The sequence below is a fragment of the Pinus tabuliformis genome, chromosome Q (genome assembly GCF_031772625.1).
Source record: "Pinus tabuliformis cultivar Carrire ecotype Pingquan chromosome Q, CPIR1, whole genome shotgun sequence".
In the NCBI taxonomy this organism is placed as follows: Eukaryota; Viridiplantae; Streptophyta; class Pinopsida; order Pinales; family Pinaceae; genus Pinus; species Pinus tabuliformis.
In genome coordinates, this window is record NC_142296.1 from 1,198,734,988 (window position 1) to 1,198,749,666 (window position 14,679).

The 14,679-nt window shown below is 35.7% G+C and overlaps 1 pseudogene; it reads left to right on the plus strand.

Annotated features, from left to right (window-relative positions):
• The first annotated feature begins 1,952 nt into the window (after nucleotides 1–1,952).
• LOC149224070 (pectinesterase pseudogene) lies at nucleotides 1,953–8,237 on the plus strand (annotated as a pseudogene).
• Nucleotides 8,238–14,679: the final 6,442 nt, after the last annotated feature.

Consider the following 14,679-nt stretch of genomic DNA (forward strand, 5'->3'; position numbering starts at 1 on the left):
TCTACGTTAAAAAGCTACCTATTATGGGTATTTAAAGGGGATGAAAACTTTTGCATGTATAGGATGGATCTACGCACTTATATGAAATAATACCAAAGCATATACTTGGACTAACATCTTATCCTTTTGTGGTGGAGCTAGCACCCTTATCTACCTTCTTTGCACCCTTTCTCAAATGCTTGCTCATGCTTCCTCCTAAATTGAGTACTTTCAATGAAAACTCTAATGCAAGAACCAATCACAGCTAGGTTATCTCCCTTACCAATCCATTAGGGTAACATAATTAAAAACCCTAAATCAAGTTCACTTTACTTCCAATAGCCTTGCTACTAAAGTGAATCCACTGAGATAGAAGTTTGCATGCATAAAAATGATCTAAGCACCAGATGAAACAACAAAAAACCTATAATTAGATTAAAAAGGAAAATACCCTCATCCACCTTCTTTACACACATTTTCAAACATTAAAAGATGAATACATGTTATCTAAACTCTAATAATGAAATAATTGAAACCCCTAAATCAATTTTAGTTTACTTCCAAAATATTTAGTACTCACATAAATTCCCCTTCCAAAAACCTTTCCAACCTACATACATTCATCCACTTACATAAAAAGTGGATGTAAAATTTTGAATGAAAAGACACCAAACCCATATTCTTGGGTTATCATCCAATCTCTTTCCATTCCAACGGTAGACGAGGTACTACTCTCGTCAACCTTCCAGCCGCACTCATGTGCAACTAGCAATATCGAAGAGACTTGATCAATGCCTATCCCCAAACTTCGGTGGCTATCTAGATTCATCTTGTTCCTAGAAATTGAGTTCCCTACAAAAAAAAATCGATCTAAACCTCCTTTTTCTACTCTAGCCCTTCCGTTAAGTACTCTACTATGGCATTAGCCATTTCTCATAGCCACTCATTAATGCATTTCTAAAAACGACTACATTTCGAAGATACAAGGATGTGGAGTAAGGTTTTCTTTTTGGGAACCACCTCTTTATTTTGAAGATACAATGATGTATCGTAAGGATTACTTCTTGGGAATCATATTCCTAGGCAGTTATGAAAATGGATAAAAACTTCATCAAATGATAATCTTTTACAAACGTATTTGCAAGTAAAAGATTCAGCTTTATTATTAATTTGTTTAAAGTGGATTTTTACATAAATTGTAGTTTTTTGGAATATTTTACAAAAATAGTAGAATTTACTCCTAGTTCCAGTTCTTGTACAACCTATTTCCCAAATCTACAAAACTGACTTTTTTTTAACCTTTGAAAAAGGTTAAAAAAAGAAAAACTAATTCCAAAATCTACACTACGTTCAGACTTCCTCATATTTCGCTCTACAAACAAACTACAAAACTGGCCCACTTGCTGAATGAAAGGAGGCACATCAAAAGGATGAGCTACGGCGTGGAATCTAACTAGTCTATATTTCCATCTAACTGTTAAGTGCGAACTAGTCCTTTTTTATTACAGTGATGCACGTATCTTGTACCTTAGGGATTACGTGCATTACCGTAATAAAAAAGGACTACGATATCGTATCTGAAAAGTAACGTTTTAGATTCTAGAGAACAACACGTAATGAAAATAAATGTTGAAATCCAATGCGAGTTTAGTTGCAGTGTCAACGATCAAAGCTGAATTAACAATACTATAAGAAACAATCACAGCCTTCAGGCGAGAATAATCTGCGGATTTGATGTGTGAGCCACACAGTAATGATAAAATTGCAACCCTAGAAGATAATAACGCTAAATTAATGTTAGCCACATAACCGAAAATTGCAATGCTATAAGAGCACTCCTTGAAGAGTTCATTCCCACGGAACAAGCCGAGCCGTTCTGAACTGTGCAAATTTATATTCGAGTTATTGGGCTGGAATTTATTTTAGTACTTCCTAGGGTCCACCGGTCTGAAAGTTCTTGACTTGGCGTCCACATGACGAGTTTTGTAAGGAGCAACGTTCGAGTCGACTGCGACGAAGAACGGAAGGCTCAAAACTCGAAAAAAACGGCCCATCCTTGCAGCACTGACTTCAATTATGCTGCTCCTTGACATCGTTGGTGTGTCAATGGGAACTCCAGTTACTTCCAGTGAAGTCCACGACGACCCCCAAGGTAGGAAAGTGTTGTCTAATTTAGTAAAGTCGGTCTGTAGCCAGACAAGATTTCCCCACCGATGTGTGTCGTCTTTGGCATCATATCGTGGCTTCGAGACAGCATCGCTCGATATTTTGATAAGTTTAGCCTTGACAGAGAGCATGGAACAGGCACAACATGCGTACGAATTGTCCATGAGTCTAGACAGTGATATGATGAATGAAAGGGAACGGGCGGCATGGCAAGATTGTGTTGAGCTTTTCCAAGATACGTTGGACAGTCTCAACGTTTATTTAAGCAACAATTCAGTCAAGAAAGATATCCCAAATTTGCTGAGCGCGGCTTTGACGAACCAGGAAACCTGCTTGAATGGTTTCCTTGACTTCAATTTAACAGACAGCAGTAATATAGAAGCTCTGATGTCGTCCAGAGCTGTTAATGTGTCAGAATTAACGAGCAATTTGCTTTGCATGTACAAGCTTTCCAGCTTCAAAAATCGCCGTCTGTTGAGTTCAGAAAGAGAGGAGGAGTTGGACTCTCACTACAGTCTGATCGAGAGAGATGGTTTTCCAGGATGGTTATCAGCCGACGACCGAAGGCATTTACAATCATCGAGACAAGCGCACGTCGTTGTTGCCAAAGATGGTTCTGGCAATTACCTGACGATCACCGAAGCAGTAAACGCGGCGCCTTCCAAGTCCAAGAGGAGACATATCATCTACGTCAAAGCCGGAGTTTACAAGGAGAATGTGGACATATTGAAGACCAAAACCAATTTGATGTTAATTGGCGATGGCAAGGACCGCACCATCCTCACCGGAAGCAAGAATGTTCTAGATGGTTCAACTACGTTCAAGTCTGCCACTTTGGGTAAGAATTTATAATTGGTTTTTATATTTACATTTATACATTGCTCTGGATATTGTTTTATTGGATTAATATTAAATTGTATAATTGTTTTTTTTAAATATGTTGTTACAAAATATTTCTAACTTATTTTATTTTATTTTATTTTATTTGTTAAGAATAAATATCTATAGTTGAATATGTTATATATATATATATATATAAAACTACGTTCAAGTCTGCCACTTTGGATAAGAATTTAAAATTGGTTTTTTTAATCTACTTTTTTATATTTATACATTGTTTTGGATATTGTTCTATTGGATTAATATTAAATTGTATAATTATTTTGTTTTTTAAACATGTTTTTACAAAATATTTTTAACTTAACTTATGTTATTGATAAATCATCATATCAAAATAAAACTTTACAAATTAAGTGAGAATATAATTCATTATATTGCAATAAAATTTATTTGTTGGGAATAAATATGTATAGTTAAATATTGTTATATATATATATATATATATATGAATTTAAAATTGGTTTTTCGAATATATTTTCTTATATTTATACATTGCTCTTTCTGGATATTGTTTTATTGGATTAATATTAAATTGTAGAATTGTTTTATTTTTTAAATATACTGTTACAAAAGATTTTTAACTTATTTTATTGATAAATCATCACATTGAAATAAAACTTATTTACAAATTAAATGAGAATATAACTTATTATATTGCAATAAAATTTATTTGCTGAATATATATATATACAGTCAAGTCTGCCACTTTGGGTAAGAATTTAAAATTAGTTTTTCAAATATACTTTCTTATATTTATACTTTGCTCTAGAACTCATTATATTACAATAAAATTTATTTGCTGAAAATATATATATATATATATATATAAAATAAAGTTATAATTTAATTAATATATATCATTTTTTTTAAATTAATTTATTTAATTGAAATTAAGTATTTTAAAATTTATTATAAATTAATGCTTATCAATATTTATTTATTTTTTAATTTATATGTATATGTTTAAGCTAATCAAAAATTTTATTTTATACCCATAAATAAAAAACATTAGCATATTTACATCCATACACAAAATATTAAATATTAATTACGTTATATTTTATCTTTTCAACATTTAAATTGTCATGTAAAAAATGTTATTAATCCACATATATCAATTATGTACCATTATAAAATTTGCATATTAAACATTAATTGCATTTCAAAAAAGATATAATGTCGTTAACTCTACTTAGACTCTAAACAATTCATAAATTTAATTAGTGTATAATTCTCAAATATTTTTAAATTTTACATATTAAATCAAATAGGTACCGTTATAAAATTTGCATGTTAAACCTGATATGATATTAATGTAATAACACACGATTTCTTTAATTTATATAATTGCATTTCAAAAAAGATAGGATGTCGTTAACTCTACTTAGACTCTAAACCATTCATAAATTTAAGTAGTGTATAATTCCCAAATATTTTTAAATTTTACATAGTAAATCAATTAGTTACCCTTATAAAATTTGCACGTTTAATGTTATTATATCAATGTAATAACACACAGGATTTCTTTAATCTATATAATTGCATTTCAAAAAAATATAATGCGGTTAACTCTATTTAGACTCTAAACCATTCATAAATTTAGGTGGTGTATAATTCCCAAATGTTTTTCCCGTTTGTTTTGTTTGTTCTGTGCAAAATGACAAACGGCCTCTGTGCAATAGTCGTTTCTGAATCAGGTTCTAATGTATAACTTATCAAATGTATTTAGCCTTTGTGCGATAGTTGTTTCTGCATATGTATAACTTCTCAAATGTATTAACGGTTCTTGTTTTTCCCATATTAAACGACAAATTGTCTTTCGTGCGATAGCTGTTTCTGGAAGAGGGTTCATTGCGAGAGACATGACGTTCGAGAACACCGCTGGACCTCAAAAGCACCAGGCCGTAGCACTTCGAGTAGTAGGCGCAGACTTCTCGGTGGTATATCGTTGCAGCATCAAAGGATACCTGTAACATCCCTATGGTAAATATTTTTGACAGAATGCGGAGTTTAACTTCGTGTTGGTTTTGAGCAAAGCAATAGATGAATGCAGAGTGCAGATTCTGAATGGTGATAGTGAGCATCTCCGAATCGGAGAAGGTCTATTTTATTTACTGAATAATTATCTGATTTTGTTTGATCTATGTTTTATGGTAATTTCAAATTGCCAGTGGCATGTTTCCTCATGGGTCGGCGAGGGAGTAGAGAGAACTCATCCGATCATCAATAACTCACTATCTTATTATTCAAGCCACTCAAATCTTATGGACCGACAGGGAAGCAGCGAGGGATATCGTTGATCACCAATAACTTCCTCTTCGGGTTCTTCACTTCACGATTGTTAGCCAAACTTCACGAGAAGTTGAACAACGTGATAGCTATAATAGTTAATGATTTCCGACGGTGGGTAACAGGTGATAAACTTGACAATCAACGTGATGGTTATATGTCAAAGCGAAAACCACGTGCGACCGCAGGTTTGAACCCGCGACCCATGTAATGATAATAACCATGTACCCACCATTAACGACGGTGCCAGGCGGACACCCATTTGTCCTCTACACCGGTAATAACTGATTCTTGATGGGAAACGGGATGAGATCGAATGGTTCCGGGTTCTTCGCCTTACGTTTGCTAGCCATGATGACGGTTAACAGTTACACCTCCATTTTTCAAGGAAAGATAAGTGTGCTCTTATGGAAGGAGGAGGGGCGATTGGAAGACTGACCTTCTACTTGCACTCAACTACTGCGATTCGGTTCCTGTCAACCGGGGACTTTATTTGAACTCTGGAGAAGTAACGCTCGAGCAAGCAACAGTCCAAACTGCGTTTACCAGTCACAGGACTCATTATAGTTACTGCACACTATACAGTGGCTGTAGTTTAATCAAAGAATTGCAACTTTTGTCTGGAATTGGGTGCATGTCTCCTCACGGCATGGCTCCAAGAACAGAGTGGACTTCAGGGGTCGAGGACCGTTCATCTGGACTTCCTCCTGGACGCCCGGCTGTCAAAGGTGTGGCAGACGCCGAGGGGACTGCAAAAAGGGTTGTGAAAGGTGGAACAGACGCCCATGAGACCGCAAGAAGGAAAAAACATGAATATTTGGAATATCACAGACAACGGGTGAAACAGATGCGAGCTAGACATTCAGGAGACATCCCTGATCATGCTCCTGTCAATGAACTGGACCTCGAGTTTCTAGAGGAAAATCAGTGTTTGACCACAACAGAATCGAGGTGATGAGACGGCGCGCAATTGAAAAGGGAAAAATGAAGCAGAGGAAACATTTAGTGCCAAATTCAACAGTTCTAAATACTCACGCCCAGATCTAAAGATAAGTAACGGCATTCTTATAGAGAGAATTTTAGTACATGCATTAGAAGAATGATTGATTTTATATGTTCTCTTGTGAAGAGAATAGGTTAATGCATGTGGTAATGAATAGGGTAAAAGATTGATTAATTTATCTCTTTTCTTGGTTAAAGAAGTACTCAATGAGTCCATGCTTGTATCTTTAAAAGACTATGTCCACTGCATATATTAAAGAAGGGATATTAGGATAAGATAATGGCTCAAAGAACAGTCATCATGTTAGGGAGATGTGTTCTTTGTATGTTAGCAAAACTATGATAAACCTGGACCATTGTGTTATATGTTTTAGGAAAAAACATGGCCTTGTAAACTAATGGTTAGATCTCTTAGAGAGAGATATGCACTAGTGTGAATAAGCTTTGTGTAAAGTAGAACAAGAAGTTACTTGAATAGAGGTACTAGTGAGTTAGTATGTTATGCTTGCTCATGCAGATGAGTAGAAGATAAAAGATCCTTTTTAAAGGTTGTTTAATGAATTATTGATAATGTATCTAATATTGTTGCCAAGCTTGTTGTCAACAGCATTGACAGGAAACGATGGCGGTTGGTGCCCAAGGAAAGTGATGTTTAACATTGACGAGATAAGGATTATTCGTCCATGCAGATAAGTCCAAGCTGCAGTACTGTCCATTGCTAGAACAATTTATGCCACAAGGATTATTGCATGTGGCGGTATGTAAATAAAAGATTACATGAAAACTGTATTAGCATATAGCTAGTTATGTGATAGCTTAATGATAATTCATTGTAATGATTTTAATAACAATGGTTAAGGGATGGAATCCCTTATAAGCCATTGAGTACCCTCACGAGCGTTTAATAATAAGATTAAATGTTTGCTGGTTTTCACCCTACGGGGTTTCCAGGGTATATCCGTGTTCAATGGTGTGATTGATGTGATTGCCTTATGTGTCCGTTGGTAATGATGGGTCCTTGATGATGATAGTTCTTTATTTGATGTGACAACCATAATGTCTTAGTACATGATTATCTAACATGGTTAAGGATATCAAGAAATGGATGCATGGATTGACGAGACAGTTTATGTTATTACAGTGAAGATTAAAGGTTATGCATTGGTTATGAAACTTACTGTCTTTGATGGCAATTTACTTGATGTACTAATGAATACTATGTCTAATGGTTAATGATGATTGTGGAGTTATGAATTTGATAAATTACTAGCGGGTAATTTGTATTAAAAATTCTAACTTCCTACTTTTACCTGCGAGGTTACCGGGGTATGTGACAATACCAGGACACTTTATATGTTTACTCCCTTCACCAATTTTACAGAGAAGTAGATATCTATGGAACGGTTGATTTTATCTTTGGCAACGCAGCCGTGGTAATCCAAAATAGCAATATCTTGGTTAGAAGGCCTATGAGACAACAAAAGAACACAATTACAGCTCAAGGAAGAACTGATCCCAATCAAAACACCGGGATTTCCATTCATAATTGTAGGGTAAGCCCAGCTCCCGATCTGCAAGTTGTTAAAAAGTCCATCCAAACGTACCTAGGAAGACCGTGGAAGCAATACTCTCGCACAGTGTTCATGCAATCCATTCTGGACGATTTGATCGATCCCGCCGGTTGGTCCGAATGGAAAGGAAGCTTTGCGCTTCAAACATTGTACTATGGCGAGTATATGAACAGAGGCGTCGGTGCAGTAACATCAAGACGTGTCCGTTGGCATGGATTTCATGTTATCAAAAGCGCTACTGCAGCGGCTAGATTCACAGTTGGCAAATTCATTTTTGGTAATTTGTGGATTCCTGCTGCAAGAATTCCCTTTACCCTTGGATTGATATGATGAATATCACAAAACCAGGTATCTGATATTCATTTAAATGCTATCATTAAGCGACCCTTTCTATGCCCAATGTTCCAGTCTGTACACCCATTGCATTGCTCATGTATGCTATAGGACGTGCATAATAATTCTGCCCGTGGAAAAGTAGTAAAGAAATTAGTGTAGTACACATAACTTTCTATGCCATTTTATGTGTTACTTTCTCAGAATGATGCGGAGGATTTCATTATGACATTGTAGTAAAGAAATTAGTGTAGTACACATAACTTTCTATGCCATTTTATGTGTTACTTTCTCAGAATGATGCGGAGGATTCCACTATGACAATAATTAAATGTCAGTTATAATCTATTCGCTTCATTTTTATATTTAAATATAATTGAATGATGTGTTAAGGATGTCGTATAATTCATTTTTATTATTATTATATTAATTATCTTTATAAAATATGAAATGGAGAACTTATGTATTACTTTTATCGAATTAAATCATTTCCTTGTCGTTTCAAATAAATACAAGCAACCCATGAAAATTTAGAATTATATTAATAGAAATTTTTATTTTTAAATAAAGTTTTTATAATTTTAATTTAATTATCAATAAGTAATAAATAGATGGTAAGGATTTAACTTATATAAAATATTTATGGAATATTTTTAGATGTTATAGATAAAAAGCTGAAAATTATTTTAAAGGTAGTTATTTTTTGTTTTCCTATATAATTAAAAAAGTATTATAAAATTAAATAAAAATAAAATCTATATAAAATAATCTGAGTATGGAATAAGTTTTATTTTTTGGTATTATAACAAAGCTTATTACATGAATCTCCATGATAAAGTGGATTTAAATCTCCATAGTTAAGAATCGTGTTACATGTTTTTTTAAATGTATATCTATTTAAATGAGATATTAAATATTTTCACGATAATAATAATAATAAAGTCATAATTTATTATAATTTAGTTATTGTTCGGTTACTTATTATTCAAAGAAGGCAATACATAAGAGGTTGTCGTGTGTGCTACTATTCTGCCCGAAGGGAAACCAGACAAATAGCATAAGTTTAATATCTTGAGGTTACATTGTCCCTACTTAAATAAGACATTTGACAGTATGAAAACATTCCACATGTTTACAGAAGATGTTGAGAGGCAGCAGCAGACACATAGGCCTTGCTTTTTAAAACAAAATCTAAGATAACAAAGAATATTCATAATGTAAAAGAGGGACATTGCAAGAGCACAAGTAGGTTGAAAGGATTTTCATGAATAAGGCCAGGCCAAGATGCCTCAATATATGTGGAACCATGCATGTTGAGCAACCTGTGAAGACCAACTCACGCACCAACAATTAAACCATGAGCGAAAACACGAGCCACGAGATTGGGTACCACGAACCATGAGCCATGAACATTGGAGTTAGGAGCCACTACAAGTCACCTACAAAAGACCACGAACTGCCACCCAGCCCAGTGAGACTCTGAATTTTCACCAAGAAAAAATAAAGGTAGAATTATGTGCTCGTTTCCATTGCCTGTGTTACTCCCATTTCTCTGAAGCCTGAGTAGAATAACTAACTGATTATGGAGCAGGACGATAGACCCTTAAAATGCTATTATCCCAGGGTTATGGAACACCTTATAGTTATTCCTTGGGTCAATGAAGCTTGGGCCAAAGCTACAAACGAAGGTACAAATGGGAAGAGGACCCATCAAAGCAGTTTATGAATTGAGATTTTGTAGGAGAAGCAATTTGTTAGATGGATTATTAGCATAAGGTGAGCCAAAAAGAAACCAAGTGAATTGTGGGGGAGATAGAAGGCCCAAAGAAAAATTCAACGTAACCTAAATTTTCCAAGCCCAAGGGAATCAATAGATACCCATAGTTGGACTGACACTGGGGTGCATATCAGCAATGTAAATTATTAACATGGTTACCTCATAACTACATGTGTAGACACAAAGAAAGATTGACAATACTTCTTCCTACAAACACAAACACATCTAAGAGAGAGCTCCACCGCCGAGTGATGTTGAGCACTTTCATCCATGCAAGAAGGCATTGTGAATCATAATTCACTACCATCAATATTTTGCAAGGCGAATAGTACAACCACCTTCAGTCTGTAAATGCTCGTGTCAAACGAGAATTTGAAAACTTGTACACTAGCTCAAATGAAAATGTTTAGCAAGATAGATGTCCTATGATTCCAGATTATCCCATCATGGTAATGACATATTAATAGAATCATCACTCGCTATGTGGGAGAATTATTGCAGAGAAATGGTGATAAAAGAGTTTTTCAACTAATCTAGAAGAGCTTGGGAACACTGAGGATCAAGTGAAGGGCCATCTGAATCAACAACATGATTAAAAAGATGATATGCTAACTCGTTTCCTAAACGACGAACATGTGAGAGAAAAGGAGCACGGACTCACGTAATAAGTGAGGCAACTTTAGTGATATGAAATTAAATGAGCAAAAATCCTAAGATTTTGGAGAGAGGCGAGCCACATTGGAGGTTTTTCAAAATGGAAATGATGAGCAAAGAATCTCCTTCTATTAGGAGCTGATGATAATTTTTCTTCAAAGCAATAATCAAACCTTTTTTAAGCCCCCATAGTTTTGCTTCATTGTCGGTGGTGGTGTCAAGCTTACTTGCATAAATATTGAGGATTGGTCCTAAGTTGTTCTTGAAGACTCTGCCATAACTAGCTGGACCTGGATTGTCACAATATGCTCCATAAAAATTAAGATTTATGAAGCCTATAGGGGGGAGACTTGATCAAAGGATTAATAAGCTTAGGAGTGCAAAAGGAACTTACGGAGATGCAAGATTGAGATCTGATCCCAAGAAGGGTCATGATAATTTGTTTTGCTAGGGAACAATCACAATCTTGAGAGGCCTATTTCATAGAGGCGATTGTCTGCTGGAGCTGCAAGAGGATGAAATGTTAGACATCCTTCGCTAAGGAGGAGACACTTTTGAAGATATGATCATTCCTCTCCTTCCAAATGTTCTAGGTTATGAATCTTGGAATTAACAACCAAGCTCTATTGAGGATGGGAGTTGAGAAGGGTGAGCATCTCGAGTTCTCTAATGAGGTCGAGATGGGTTGGGCTATACGAATAGATATTCATAATGTGCTTAACAATTGATCCCATAGCACTGAGGAGAAAGAGAAGGAAAGGAAAATGTGATTCAGATCCTCTTCCTAAGCTTAACAAACTTGCAAATTGAGGGACCTAGAAAGCCACATCTTCGAAGTTTATCCTAGGTTAGAGTTTTGTTTCTTAAGAGTAGCCATAGGAAAAAGGTAATCTTGGGCCAATGCTTGAGTCTCCAAAGATTCTTCCATGTAGGATTAAGTGCCTCTAGTTGTGCTTGTGTTAAGATTAGGCAGACCTCTTTCAGATTGAAAACCCCTGATGGATCATACCCACATCATAGAATGACATCATCCATTTTCACTACAATATTTTAAGTGGTCAGTGCCTATTAAAGAAGGTATTTATCATTACAATGAGTTCTTACATAGGTTGGGAATTGGATCTTCTAAGAGCACCAATGAGATTTGGGGGAATATGAATCCCAATAATGAGTCACCAATGAAAGGCTTCCTTGATGGGGACTATCTCATATTAGGAGAGGAGTTGGGAAAAGAGGAGATTTTAGGCCATTGATTCTCGGAATCATCCCAGAATAAGGTTTTCATTCCATTACGCGCTTCCTAGAAAAAATGGTCTTGGATTAGAGATTTGTTATTCCAAGTTGTAGTCCATATCTGAGATTCGCGTGAGCCTTCTCAAATTCGAACAAGTTGAGAAGATAGCAGTACTTGAACATATTTATTAGTCCATATTTTGCACCATATTACTGAGGGGTTATTTAACCAGTTCCACCATATTTTTGCACTTAGAGGTTGGCTCAAGGGACTTGCACTATGTAATGCTAGACCCTCTGCAACTTTGGGAAGGAACAACTTGTCCCAAGTGACTAAGGCCCATTTTTTCTCCAGATGGGCATCCCCTTATAGGAAGGAGTGTTGTAGTCTACAAATCTTGTTAATAATCAATCTTGGAGCAACTAAGGTTGAGAGAATGTTTGTGGGCATAGATTGCATGATCAATTTTAGAAGAATAAACCGTTCCACAAAATTCAAGGCCCTAAAGGTACAACTTGACAGTTTTGTCTCAAATTTAAGAAGTAGCTCTTCTCATACCGATATGTAGAGAGGATTGGCAGTGAGAGGGGGGCTTAAATATTTTGAGGAAAGGAATCTCTTCTTGAAACCCATAAAAAAAGAGATATGAAGTTGAATGCCATGTGGTGCATTAAAGAAGAAAATTTGAGACTTGCCTTTATTTATATTTATGCTTGAGGCTACAACAAAGGTATCGTCCATCTTCCATCCGAGAGTAACCTTTCAAAAGTATTATAGATTTATACCTTTCAACGTTGATATCAAAATATTTTTCCAATTTGTACAACCATTTATATCTAACAAGCTTTCTTCCCTCAGGATGTTCTACCAGGTCCTATGTTTGTTTTTCTTAATTAAATTTAATTTTTTATATTTTTATTTAACTAATTGTTGTCACATTCTACCAAGCTTCACCCTAAGAGAATTTATTTGATACCTTTCTCGAGCCCATTCGTCATCTCTTCTATAAGCAAAGAGAACCCAAACACCATAAAGAATTCTCTAATAACATTGGTTTCATAAACTTATTTGTAATTTTTTCTTGAGTGTCAACCTTTTTAGATCTACTCAACCTTAGTCAATGACTTGTTGTTGCCATTATGAGATAAGTATTGTCCTTGATGGCAAACCTCACTGATGACAAATCATAGTACAGAAGGTCAGCAGCAAGGAATTGATGATCAGACTATAAGAAGAAGAGAAAGTTCATACACTCGGGTTTGTTAAGCCCAAGTCGCGTGTACACGCAGGTTGGCTTCATATAAAGCGCGTGTATGTGGAAAAGTACCTTTGGTCCATGGCGGTTAGTCCTTGGAAGTTGTGCCTATGGTTTCGGACCATTGTGTCTCGACGGGCGTGTCGATCCCTAGTTTTGAAGTTGATGGTATTTGATTTCTATGGTTTTGGCTCTTGGTATTGAACAAGGCCTAAGGCTATATAAGGAGAAGGAAATCATTAGGCAAGTGCATCTGAAATGTCTTGAATATCTGATGAAGCATTAGATCCAGTATGCAGGGTTATGGGTTGATGATGCATTGCTTGATCTGAGCTAAGGAGAGATCTCATAGGTTGATGGAGAGCAAGATCTAAGGAGAGATCGGGATCAAATGGTTTGAAATGAACTATCTTTATGATGCTTATTCTAGATCTACATACTGACGCATGTATTGTTCTATAAGTGTTATGAGTATGACTGATGTCTGGTACAGCTGCAAGTTATGAGAAATTATTTTTAGATCTGTACGCGGGTTGGCTTTGAAAAAAGCGCGTATACACGCGGGTTTGATTCATCGAAGTAGCGTATACATTGTAAATCTTAATATTTGAAGTTGCAGATGGATCTGATGGTTATTACAGAGTTCTGTGTCTGCTCTGTGTTCTGGTGACTGTTGTTAACAGGGTTTCAGTGATTCAGAGTTTGATGATTGTTTTTATCTTCAATGATAGTTATGGGTCCAGTATGAAAATTGGATGAAACGTGGCCTTTCAGATTATGGGTTGTGCTTCAGTGTATCCAGTATGAAAATTGATGAAACGTGGTACCTGGAGGTGAGAAGATTGTAGGCAAGCACCTACGTACTAGTATCTAAGCTAGTACAAAAGCTAAAGGAGATCTTTGGAGCATTGTAGCAGGTAGTAGCCTGCGTACTAGTAAATGGATCGGCTAGTACAAGAGCAAAGGGGGTTGTAGCTCCCGTACTGGTATAAGACTGCACCAGTACAAATATTGTAAAAGGATTTTCTTATTAAGAAGAAGATTGAGATGACTTGCAGCAGGTGGTTTTCACCCACATTGGGTTTCCACCTTATATCTTTGTGTTCATGTGTGTGGCTTTTGTGTGATGATCTGTTCTGTTATACTGCACCTGTTTACTGTTAATATGCTTAATAATGATCTGATGCATTTACTGAAGATTAAGCTAACTGAATTATAAGATCTCTGGATATACGCGAGTTTCATTAGACACAGTAGCGTGTACACGCGGGTTCACTTAATTGAAGTAGCGTATATGTTTTTGAGCATTGAAAAAGATTGATTGATCTGATAATACTGATTCACCCCCCCCTCTCAGTATTATTTCCAACAATTGGTATCAGAGCAGGTCCTTTGGTAGAAGCTTGATCGCTTGAAGGAGATCCGTGCAACAATGGGAAAGAAGCTTAAGAAGAAAGCTCATAAGAAGAAGAAGACATCTCAGAAGATCTATGACAGTGGGAGAGTCGATTGGGGATTA